This window comes from Quercus robur, chromosome 11 (genome assembly GCF_932294415.1).
Source record: "Quercus robur chromosome 11, dhQueRobu3.1, whole genome shotgun sequence".
Taxonomy (NCBI): Eukaryota; Viridiplantae; Streptophyta; class Magnoliopsida; order Fagales; family Fagaceae; genus Quercus; species Quercus robur.
The window spans coordinates 51,667,101-51,680,227 of record NC_065544.1 but is presented as its reverse complement, the minus strand read 5'-3'; the positions used below and the strand labels follow the sequence as shown (position 1 = coordinate 51,680,227).

The following is a 13,127-nucleotide window of genomic DNA, read 5'->3' as shown; positions in this document are numbered from 1 at the left end:
TCGGACTTATCCTCGGGTAGGACCTTCTTTTTAAGAAACAATACTATGGAATCCATCCAGTTAGGTCCTACCCTGATTTGATGAAAGTGAACCACATTGTCTCCTACCTCAGTAGGCTTGTGCTAGTCTTCCACAAGAATCACTTGAGGTAAGCTTTGCATCAAGGATGTTACCAGTGTGGCAAGAGAGTCAGAATGTGTATTCCTACTTCTAGGAATTTGGGATAAGTTAAAGGATTCAAATTTTGACTGCAAACGTCTAACCTAGCTCAAGTAACCCTGCATTCTGAGATCTTTAGCCCTTAACTCTCCTCAAACTTGCCCCACAACCAATCTAGAATCCAAGAATACTTCCACAGCCTTTCCACCCATCTTCTGAACCATGGTCATCCCGGCCAACAAAGCTTCATACTCAGCCTCATTGCTTATGGCCGAGAAGCTCAATCTCAAGGATTTCTCAATTGTAATACTCTCAAGAGATATTAGAACTAGCCCCACTCTAGATCCCCTATGGTTCGCTGCTCCATCAACGTATACCTTCTAGGACGAAGGTTCTTGGAGATTTATTTTTCATCCGTGTTATGGTTTCTCCTTCCTTCTTCCAATGGAGTTTCAGCAAACTCGGCCACCAGATCGGCGAGGACTTGACCCTTGACAGAGGTGCGAGGCATGTACTTAATATCGAAGGCGCCCAGGATCATTCTCCATTTGGCAATTCTCCTTGTGTAATCAATGCTCCGAAGTAGAGACCTAAGTGGGAGCTAGGTAAGGACGACAACCGTGTGTGATTGGAAGTAATGAGAGAGCCTACGTGTGCCATGCATCACTGCCAAAATGGCTTTTTCCAAAGGTAGGTAACGGACCTCGGCCTCATGTAGTGACTTGTTTACATAATACTGGTCTTTGTACACCGCCATCGACTTGTATTAGCACTAAACTTATTGCATTGGAAGCCACTGTGATGTAGGCAAATAAAACCACATCCACCTCAAGCCTGGACATGATGGGGGGACGGGATAGGTACTTCTTCAACTGCTGGAAGGCCAGAGCACACTCCTCGGTCTATTCAAATCCCTTCCACTTGTTCAACAACTGGAAAAAGGGTCTACACCTGTCTACTGACCGAGAGATGAATTAGTTCAGAGCAGCAATCATCCCTATCAGCTTCTGGACTCTTTGAGATTCCAAGGTGGCTATAAATCGTTGATTTCCTTGATTTGGTCGGGTTGACATCGATTCCACGGTGTGTAACCATGTACCTCAAGAACTTCCCTGACCCTACACCAAAAGAGCACTTGGAGGCATTAAGGTGTATCTTGTGTCTCCTTAATATTTCAAAGATATTTCTGAGGTCATTAATGTACTCGAATTCTGCCTTACTTTTTACCACCATATCATCTATATAAATCTTGATGTTTTTTCCTAACAGTGGCTTAAACATCCTAGTCATCATCCTCTGGTAGGTAGCCCCTACGTTCTTTAACCCAAAGAGCATCACCTTGTAATGGTAGTTCCTAGTAGGGGTAACAAAGACTATTTTTTCTTGATCGTCCAAGGTTAAGGGTATTTGGTGGTAGCTCTAAAATGCGTCCAAAAAACTCATCCGAGGATGGCCTATAGTGGCATCCACTAGCTAGTCTATCTGAGGCATAGGAAAAGGGTCTTTCAGACAAGCCTTGTTCAGATCTGTGAAGTCTGTTAGGTTCTAAATGTTTAGAACAATTGGCAAATCGTGAACACAAACTTGTCTAGATATAGATCTTAAACTCTATAGGTTTTATTAGACAATGCTCAAGGTGATTCAAGTCAAGATTCAAGAACATACAAGCTGCAGGAGGAAGATTTCATAATCTGTCTGATTTGATCGATCGAAAGACAGGCTCGATTGATCGAAAGTCGTATCTGCAAAATTTTAATTAAACCCAAACAGCAGTTTAAGCCCATTAAGGATTAAAGTTTCTAATCTACTTCTCCCAGTATATAAAGGAAACCCTAAGCACGTTTTTATGTGGCTTTTTAGAGAGAAAAGAGTGTGCCTCTTTCGTATTTAGAGTTTTATTTCTAAAAAGCTCTCTTATGTCTTCTACCGGTGCTATTCCTTGAAGAATCTCAAGATCCGGTATTGTAGAAGTTGCTGCCTTCTCTTGTTATCAAAGGTGTTGATGATCTAAACCTTCAAGGGTGGTCTTGGAGTCACAAACAGGTGAGTTTGTGTTGCTAAACCTTTGAGTGGGATCTCAAAGTCACAAACAGGGGTGTTTGTGTTTTGCAAAGGCCAAAGAAAGAAGGAGTCCGTGGATTCGGAGCTTGCACGTGGTCGTGTCAGTAAGTTCTACTGGTTGGTAGCAATAAGAAGTCGAGCGTGGGGCCTTGTAAGTCTTATTGTATGAACTTTGATTCTTTCAAGATAGTGGATTCAAGTTTACCTTGAGGATAGCTAGGTCAAATCCTCCCCAGGTTTTTACCGGTTTGGTTTCCTAGGTGATCATATCTTGTGTTATTTATTTTCCGCTGCTTTGCATGATTTGATTGTTTTATTGTGATAACCTAGACTTGGAATTTGGACTAAGTAACAACTTGGCTAATTACCTAGGTTTAATCAATTATTTAAGGGGTCTAAAGACTAACAAGTGGTACAGAGCGGGTATCTTTTTTGTTGTTGATCCTTTGATCACTGAGCTGATCCTTGACCCCTGTTATCATGGATAATTTAAAGTGTCTTTTTGATCATGTTTCTGCTCATGTTTCTGTTGATTTTATTAATGCCTGTGAAACTCTTCGTAAGGAATTATTAAAATCTATGAAAATTGCTAAGAAATTCAAGGAAGAGTTAAAATTGGCTAATCTTGAAAAAAAGGAATTGATTGTTAGATTAGATGAATCTAATAAAAAGAATGAATTTTTGAGAAATCAAATTTCCTCTCAAGATGAAAAGATGAAAAGCTTGGAACAAGAGTTAGTTGAATTTAAATCTAAAATTGAAAATTTGACTAGTACCAAGCCTGCTGTTGATAACAGAAGTGTTTCTGTTTCTCTTAAGCCTAAAATTGAAAAAGTTTATATCCCTCCTTTCAAGAGGAATAATAAAGAAAAGGCTTATTTTGTTAGGTTAGACAAAGGTAAAAGTTCTGATGTAGACGCTGAAATTTCTAAACCTAAGTCTAAACCTACTATTAGAGAGCATAATAAATCTGTTTTTGTGCCTACTTGTCACCTTTGTGGTGTTATTGGTCATATTAGACCAAATTGTTCTTTATTGAGACAAAAACCAAAATCTGAGACTAGATTTGCCACTAGGAATACTGATATTCCCAAATTTGTTCCTGTTTGCCATTTTTGTGGTGTTCGTGGTTACATTCGTCATAATTGTCATAAACTGAAATTGAAACATTCTATGTTTCAGTCTAGGATTTGTGATGATATTTCTCTTGCCATAAGTCCATATAAATTGTTTCATATTCTTTTGAAAAATTTGAGCTTGTTGGCTTGTGAAAGGAATTTGCAGGATTTCAGTCTTTCTTAGAAGATTGGTGTAATTTCTCAAATACACTCTGCTTCACATGGATTTTCACCTACAAAGCCGAATACTCATGCTAGATAGGTGAGAAAAGATTCTCCAAAGTGAGTGTTGCTAACTTGTCCCTGATTTAATTCTTTCAATTAATTGTGGACATGTTTTGTTTCTGTTTTTGGTCGTGTTTTTTTTAGGTTGTTTTTTTATTAAAAAAAAATGCAAAAACATTGAAAAATTTTCAAAAAGACAAAAATATTTTATTTTGTGTCTAGTTTTATTTTTCTTGAGGATTACATGAGTTATGATATCTCTCTCTTGATTTAGAGCATGCTTGACATTGTGGAGAAACTTGAATAGTATGTGTAAAATAAGTGCTAAGCTATTTTTGATTTTGTATGAGTATGTACTAGTTTGTACATGTACTCATGGGTTAATTAAGAAATTGATATTTTTTGTTTGTGTACCCTCTATAGCTTAGTTAAGCACTATCATGCATTGCATTTACATTGTTCATTTAGCATAATGTGTGCTTTTTGTTTTTGGTCATAAATTTTTTAAAACCAAAAAGATTTTTGTGTTTTGTATTTCACATCTTGGATTTATAATCATGGATTGGTCATATTATCTTTACATAACAAGTTTATGTACCTTGTTTAGTTTTGATGAGCTTATTTATTACACTTGACTAGTTGAAACTTTGTAGTGCATGTTGTGTGGGAAAGATGTTTATGGTTTTGATCACTTTGTTTTGATCTTGAAGTCACATGTCTTTGACTGTCGGACTTGAACCTTTAGAGAAAAACATAAATAACCATCTCACCATTGTTCACTAGCCAATCATGAACACCTTAGTGCATATCATAAGATTTCGTGCTCGAGAAAGTGTAACACATGCACAAAAAAAACATAAGGTGAAGCCTCGGTTAAAGTACTTAATTCTTAAAATCTAATTGGTGTGTACTATTAAGCTTGATGTCAAATCACATAATTAAAATTGGTGTGTATATTATGAGGCATAAAATCAAGAAACTTACATGATTGCAAGCTTATGATCTAGGAGATATGGGAGTTATATGATGTAACTCTTTAGGTGATTAGTTTCTTTGAAATTCTATGTGATGAATTTTGTAGACATTGCGATTGATTTCTATTTACATATCACCTCACATGTATCTCAAGTTTTTGCTAGTTGCACACACTACACAAGTTACTCTTTGTTAAACTTGATACATTATATTGTGTGTGATCTTGTTGTGGCCATCCAAGATTAAAGTTCCTTGATTTTGATGCAAAATGTCCTTAATATTTGAGTTTTGGAGACAAATTGATTAAAAAAATTTCTTGTTTTTGGAAGATCTAGGTTGAATTCAAGTGTTTTTTTTGAAAAATTTTTAATCTCATACTCATACATTTCATTCATGAAATATTGTGTTTTGAGGAGTTTCTGCATTAAATTGTTATGTTTTTCAAAAAGTTGATTTTTCCATGCATCATTTATGTTTAGGATTCACATGCATTGCATTGTTTTCTGTATCCATCTTGCAGTTTAGCAGTCATATCTCTCATTATTTTCATATATAACATGCATACACTTTGCGAAATTGGGTACTCAACTTGATTTAAAAATTGATTGATTAATTTTTGAGTTATGTACTTTCTAGTATATGCTATTTTTATGTGTGAGCTGTAAAAAATATTTTCTTAAGAGATATGATGGATAATCAATGTGCAAATATTTTCTCTACTCATGCAACTGTTTATGGGTCACATAGTGCCATGTTTGCATTTTATTGAAAGAGAAAATATTTTTTCTTCATGTGTATCCTCATCTTAGTTTTTTTTTAAACTTGGTTTGTGTCTTCTTCTTTATCTCCAACCCCTTTATTTTTCCCCAAAATTGTTTTTCCCAAAACTTGTTTTGTTTTTCCTATTTTTATAGGGGGAGAAGCTTGTTTTTAACCTTTGTTGTTCATAGGGGGAGTTGTCACTATTTCCTATAGAGTTGAATTGTTTTGTGTTTCCTTCTTTCTCTATTTTCTCTTACTCTGTTGCGTATGTTTTTTGTCAACTCTTTGTTTGAGTTGTCTTTGTCAATGCGTGACAAAAAGGGCGAGAGATTTAGATGAAATGTGTGGAAAATACAAGAATGTTCTGTTTAGGGGGAGTTAACATTGAGTTAACATTGTTTTTGATGTACCTAACTTAGGGGGAGAGTTAGATTTCATATTTGTTGATTTACTGTTTTTGTTTTTCTGTCACACATGTGGTTATGCATTTTGTTTAGTGTTTCAGGAAATATACAGGTTGATTCAATTGAGCTGCTGTCTACACTTGCAACTGATGGATAGTAGTTAGGATTGAATTCGGTTTATGAGCATTATTTTGTAAAGGGTTTTTCATTTTGTAAACTTTGAGCTTCTAAGTTGTGTTTTGTCACGGATTGTCAAAGGGGGAGTTTGTTAGGTTCTAAAGTTTAGGATTTTATGTATTTAGAACTCTAATTTGTATTGTTGGTAAACCATGATCAAAACAATGTGTTTAGAAGTATTTAAAACTAGCTCAAAGTTGTGTGTCAATGTAAAGTTGGAATCGAGTGAAAGCAGGAAGCACTGTGGCTTTCGGCCTGGCTCGATCGATCGAAGCTTAGGCTCGACCGATCGAAGCTCGGGCAGAATGCTTTTCTGCAGATTCGTCCAACTCAGCCCTATTTGTTTTAAAACGTTTTTAGGATTTCTTATTTGTTCTAAGTATAAAAGGCAAACCCTAGCCACGTTTTAGTGTTGCTCATATTTGCAGTTTGTGTAAATCTCTTGTGAGATCTAGAAGAGCTTTCCATTACACAAGCTTAGGGTTTTCAAGGAGAAGATTTATCTACACCTTGATGATCAATTCAGTTGCTGCCATTAAAGTTTAAAGAATACACAAGCGGGTGTGCTTGTAGTTGGTGGGAATCCAAGAAAGAAGGAGTCCGTGAATTCGGAGCTTGCACGTGGTCGTGTCAGTAAGTTCTACTGGTTGGTAGCAATAAGAAGTCGAGCGTGGGGGCTTGTAAGTCTTATTGTATGAACTTCGATTCTTTCAAGATAGTGGATTCAAGTGTACCTTGAGGATAGCTAGGTCAAATCCTCCCCAGGTTTTTACCGGTTTGGTTTCCTAGGTGATCATATCTTGTGTTATTTATTTTCCGCTGCTTTGCATGATTTGATTGTTTTATTGTGATAACCTAGACTTGGAATTTGGACTAAGTAACAACTTGGCTAATTACCTAGGTTTAATCAATTGTTTAAGGGGTCTAAAGACTAACAAAGTCTATGCACACTCGCCACTTCCCACTCTTCTTTTTCACTACTATAGTGTTGGCCAACCACTCAGGGTAAAAAACCTCTTTAATAGCCTCAGCCTACTTGAACTTCACCACCTCATCTCTAACAACATCAAAATGATCCTTGAATGAGCGCTGAGGAGGTTGCTTTTTGGGGATGATAAATGAATTGGCATTCAAATAATGGCAGATGAAGCTTGGATCCACCCCTGGAGCTTCGTAAGCACTCCATGCAAACACATCGACGTTCTTCCTGAGGAAATTTATCAGCTCTTCCTTCTCCTAAGGTGGCAGCTGAGCTTCGACTTGAAAAAACTTCTCTGGGTCATCTCTCACAACAATCTTCTCCAAACTTTCACATTTTGCCTCCTTAACCGGCTTACTGGTAGGTGACACTGGGGTCCTTGATTGTTATGAGTCCGTCTCGGTAGGGACTGAGGGCTCAGTGATGCAGAATGGCAGCCATCAGGCACTGCCTAGCCATGGATGGACTCCCAACGAGCTCTTCGATCCCATCCCCAGCTGGGTATTCACTTTCAGGTGCAGAGTTGAGGAAACGGCCCCTAGGGTATAAAGCCACGGCCTCCCCATAGTGGCAGTGTAGGGGGAATGGGCGTCCACCACAATAAAGTTCACCTCGACCACCTCTGACCCAGCTTGTACGGGTAATCTAATCTGACCCTTTAGGACGACAACTTTCCCAACAAAACTTATCAACAGTGAATCGTACGCTGACAAATCTTCTGGTTCAAGTTCAGCTCCTTGTACAGGTCTAGATACATAACCTCTATGCCACTGCCTTAGTCTACCATCACTTTTCTCATGTTGTACCCTCCTATCCTAAGCGTGACCACTAAGACATCATCATGTGGTTGTATAGTTCCCACCTTATTCTCATCTGAAAAACTCAACACCAGTCAAACCTCCACTTTAGCCCTCTTCGGCGTAAGGTTCACGTCCTCGGCTAGTGACCGAGCCATAGACATCACTCTGGAGGGTTGTGAACCTGTTCTCTCGGGAGCAGCAAAGATGACGTTAATAGTGCCCAAAGGGGGCCTTAAAGAGGCATTTCCTTGAGCCCTTAACCGTGATTGGTCTTGTTGCTCGTTGGGCTGATACAAGAATTGCTACAACCTCTTCTCCCTGACTAGCTGCTCAAGATGATTCCATAGAGTCCTGCAGTCCTCGGTGGCATGCCCTTGCTCTTGGTGATATTGGCAATGGAGACTCCGGTCGCGCCTCAAGGGGTCTCTTCTCATCTTGTTAGGCCATTTGAAGTATGGCTCGTTCTGGATCTTCTTTAAAACTTGATGCACTAGTTCCCAAAACACAATGTTAACCACCTGAGGAGCCGTGGATCCAAACTATCCCGTAAAATCCCTTCGGGGTTTGTTGTTGCTGTATCGGTCCGACCTGAAATCCCTCCTATTTTTGGAGATAACCTTGCCCTTTCCATTGTCTTACTGTTGGTCCTCTTCAACCCTTTTATACTTGTCAATTCTATCCATGAGCTAGCGTACACTAGTAACGGGTTTCCCAGTCAAAGACTTCCTTAAGCCATGCTCAGCGGGTAAGCCGAGCTTGAAGGTACTGATGGCTACATCGTCGAAATCATCTATTTCGTTGAACATCTCCCAATATCTGTCTAAATATGTTTTTAGGGTTTCTCCCTCTCTCATGGACAGAGACAACAAGGAAGCTAAAGGCCGAAGAACCCTACTGCATGTAATAAAGCAAGATCCAAACGCCTAGGTGAGTTCCTCGAAGGAGTCAATGGAACCTGCCCTCAGATCATCAAACCACCTCATTGCCATTGGCCCCAAACTGAATGGGAATACCTTGCATATCAAGGCCACGTTCTTGGAGTGTATAGCCAACCTTTGATTGAAGTGGCTAACATGCTCAACAGGGTCTGTCCTTCCATTGTACATAGTGAATGTGGGCTGAGTGAATCATCGAGGAAGTCTCCCTTCCTTTATCCTGTGTGTGAAGCATATGAAAGGTGATTTGGAAATTTGCTTGAGCACTTTGCTTAAAGCATCATTACCTAGACCTTTGGAAGATGAGTTTCTGTTCCCATGCCCATGGTGATATTCCTCGTCATGCGAGAAAGACTCACTGGGAGGAGTCCTTGATCTCCATCTGTAACAACCATCCTCTTCATCATTAGAAGAGAAGTCAGAAACGGTGGGAGATCACCTTCTCCGTTCGCGGCCCAACTCCTTCTTCAAATGATCAATCTCCTGCTGCATGGTTTTGGTATTCTTTTCATGAGAGAGGTGGCTACTACCCCGAGAATGGCTTTTACTGGTGTGGGTAGTATGCACACTTCCCTCTTAGTCCCTTTTCCGTTCCAGGTTGACAAAATGATCCTCCCGTTAGGACCCCCTAGATTTTGCCTAGTGTGGACCTGAACCTACCATAGTTGGAAATCGAACTCACTATCACTCCAGGATTTCCTGAGAATGGCTTTTACTGGTGTAGGTAGTATGCACACTTCCCTCCCGGCCCTTTCTCCATTCAAGGTTGACAAAATGATCCTCCCGTTAGGACCCCCTAGATTCTGCCTGGTGTGGACTTGAACCTACCATAGTTGGAAATCGAATTCACTATCACTCCAAGATTTCCCACAGACAGCGCCAATTGTAAGGACCGGATTCGGCTACCAAGCCCAACAGACAAATGGACTTAGGCCCAACAAGCCCAAAATAATGAATTTGTAGAGAGTAGGTTGGAAAATTGTGTTCTAATGAATCAGACTAGCATAATGGTAGATTTTGACAAGAAGATGTAATTAGACAGGGATATGATGAAGAAAAATATCCTTGGCAAGGTCCAAGGAGGATAATTCTGGTATATTGTTCTTAAGTTATATTACAAGTTTGGTCTTTAGTTGCTACAGTGTGTCACTCTTGATTTTTCCGATCCCCTTCCCATGGTGGATTTCTTCCATTATATAGTCCCCTTTAACCGATCTTGGCCTTCCACTTGTTAGTCATCCAAGCCTCTACTTAAGTGCTTGTTCCATCGGACACCCCTTTGGCTCTTTTGTGCATTGAGACGACCAATGTAGCCCTACTCAGGGGTCTTCTCCACATTAATGCAGCCAGAAAGTTAGTTGCAGAGCTTTAAATGCGGTGGTAGCAACTTTCCTCTTAGATATTTTAGGACTTCCCTCTGTACTTTGTTTTTGTAGTGCTTATCCGCGCTTACAGAACTTCTGGGAACATCGCTCTGAACGGCAAACCACCTATTTGGACCTCGGCTTTGTTTATCCGAGGTGACATTTGTTCTCGGCCTACCCCCCTATGCCACTGTGATCAAAACTAATCTCGTCATCTACTAACACGGATTCCAATAATAACATTTACCCCTTCTCGGGCTATCTCTAGTCCTCGGCTTGGGCCTTAGGCCCAATACATACATAAACGATGGGCTCCAAGGCCCAATGCCCCTACAATTATTATTTTTCTTTACAACCTATGAACAGTACCACTAGCATTGGGGGTTTAAACACCCCCTAGTTACTATTTTACAACACAAGACACCCAAAATCCATTCCATCCAAGTTTGTATACTTCAAAAAATTTGCAACCTATGAGCAGTAAGGTTGCATATATGCAACCTTACTGTTCATAGGTTGTAAAGAAAATAATAATAATAATAATCTTACGGTTATGTGTGAAGAGAAAAAGAGAGTGGGGGAAAGAGAGAGATATGCAACCTTATTGTTCATAGGTTGTAAAGAAAAAAAAAATTTAATCTTATGGTTATGTGTGAAGAGAAAAAGAGAGTGGGGGAAAGAGAGAGAGAGAAGAGTATTTTTTTTTTTTGTTATTATTTTATTAGATAGTTTATATTATTTTAATGGGTTATATATAAAAATAAAAAATAGAGTGTATAGTAAGTTGTAAAATAAGTTAGTAAAATAGATAAAGTAGTGTTTCAGGATGCAAAATATGTTTATTTATTTATATATGCAACCTTACTATGGCAAGGTTGCAAATTTTTTTAAGTTTCAAACCTAGATGAAGTAAGTTTTAGGTGTCTTGGATTGTAAAATTACAACGGAGAGTATTTACACCCCAATGTTAGTGTTAGTGTCCGGTTTGCTGCTTTTTTTTTTTGGTAAACGGTTTGCTGTATTAAATGACCATAAAAATGCTCACACTGTTTGCTATCCAAACCTTCTGTACGTAATAGCCATATACGTTACTATTATTATTGTCAAACGTTTTTTTTTTTTTTTTTTTTTTTTTTTTGGTTCTTTATTGTCAAACGTTTTGAATACAAAAGCATCAGAAAGTTTAATTTGATTTAAACAGGGGATTAAATGACAAGGTTACACCTTAGACATTTATATATATGTAGCCAATATATCCGGTCATATGTGTGAGAAAATCAATTTTTTTTGTGGACTCCGTTTTCTTATTAAAAGAAAACTCCCTACATTTTTGCAAAATCAAAATTTTACTTTCTTGAAAATAATTTATCCTCCTATATATTATATTTCGGAGTAAGGAAAGTACTATTTTAAGAGTTTCTAATTCTACAAGCTATGTAAGCTTGTAATTAAAGATAATCTGCAAGGTGGCTGAGTTGTTGTATTTCAGGGGCGGCATGCATAATTTTCATAGTCTATTACACCAAAAATTCCGTAAACGGCATATATAATCTCAATTCCACCATCTTAAAAACATTCATGAATTGATGTTTGAATATTATTTATTTATTAATTATTGCTCTTAGGAACAACATATTGTTCATCAATGCTAAAAATTTTAGCATTAAGAACATTTGATGTGAGAGCTTCAATGAGAATTGAAGAAAAAGAGAGACACACACATGGACAAAGAGCTTGAGAGCTTCCAGTGAGTGAGTCTGAAGCTATGAGAGAAACATAGTGAGAGAGGTGCAGTCTAAAATTGAGAGAGATACATAGTGAGAATGTGAGAGAGTGAAAAATAAAAATGAGACATTTTTTTTTTTACTCAAACTACACATAAAGAAGATAAATTGATAGAATTTTCTTAGAGGTTTGAGTGTTACAACCAAAGAGTGTTGGAATGTTCAAAAGAAGATCATGCTACTAGGTTTTGTGAAGAAATTATATTTACTCCTTAAGATTTATTTGTTGTCTCTCCAATTTAGTGTGGACTCATGTTTTGCATAAACTTAAGAGTTGTAATCCTAAATCTCAATTTTCCCTCTACACCGAAGGATTTTTTCAAATGAGATTTGATGTTATGTATTGTTGTTTTTTTGTTGGTATTTGCTGAAATTTTTGTTTTCATATAAATTTTTATTGCTTGGCAATCATTTATTTTAATTCACCCATAATCATTGAGGAGATTTAGGATTTTTTTTCCCAATAGCCCGTTCGTGAACCTTGGGGCTCGCTGGAGGAGAGTTGGTTCAAAAAGGTTTGAAGATTCCGGTAGATCCTTCCCGATTAAAAAAATAAAAGTGTTCTCCCCCACTTTGACAGATACCAAAGACTGTCTAAGTACAGTTCATAATGCGCAATCATTTTTATTTTTTGAGGAATAATGTGCAATCATATTTGAATTTAAATATGATTGCCTAAATTAAAAGATACTGTCTAAATTACCTAATCTCACAGTCCATTTAAATAGTACTGGTGCTGACTAAAGTGACTAGTGACCCATATTTCATATTTGAATTTTTGTTTTGCAAGTATAAAGCAGAAAGAGCAGTCTGCTGTTTCTTGTAATGTGCACCTTGTTGTTGGATGTATCCCGAATAGGTAGACCTAGAGAAGGTATGACTATGAAACCCCATTAGATTTAAGGGACAATTGTTGAGTGGATTATTAATATTGTTTCAACAATAATTTAGTTAGTAGCTATTAGTATGGATTTAAAAATGACTAACAAGTTTTAATTGTTTAAAAAAGAAAAAGTTAATCAAGTAATTTGTAAATAAGATTGAACTTGTTTAACAAAATTAAAAATGAGCTCATGTTCAAAATCAAAATAAATGAATTTTTTTTTTTTATATTTTAATATTTGATTTGGCTAAACTTATTTTCAACATTGCTTTATCTGGTTGAGAGGATGGAAAATGTTAAGAAAAAAAAAAATATATATATATATATATATGTCATTATTATATATCTACTAGAAAAGATAAAAAAAAAAAAAAAAAAAAAAAAAAAAAAAAAAAAAAAAAAAAGTAAAAAGTTGATGGATTGAGAAGTGAGGGTAATCTTGACATTTCATTTCCTTAAATTTTCTATACATTTTATTTTATTTTTTTCTAAAAATTTGAG

At 37.2% G+C, this 13,127-nt stretch overlaps 2 protein-coding genes across 2 annotated transcripts in view; both read left to right on the top strand.

Annotated features, from left to right (window-relative positions):
• Positions 1-13,127, top strand: part of LOC126707651 (monooxygenase 3-like) — a 91,059-nt gene that overhangs the window by 28,241 nt on the left and 49,691 nt on the right. The window lies entirely within an intron of this gene.
• The window catches only part of LOC126707647 (monooxygenase 2-like), a 121,913-nt gene that overhangs the window by 90,687 nt on the left and 18,099 nt on the right, over positions 1-13,127 (top strand). The gene's annotated exons all lie outside the window — the stretch shown is intronic.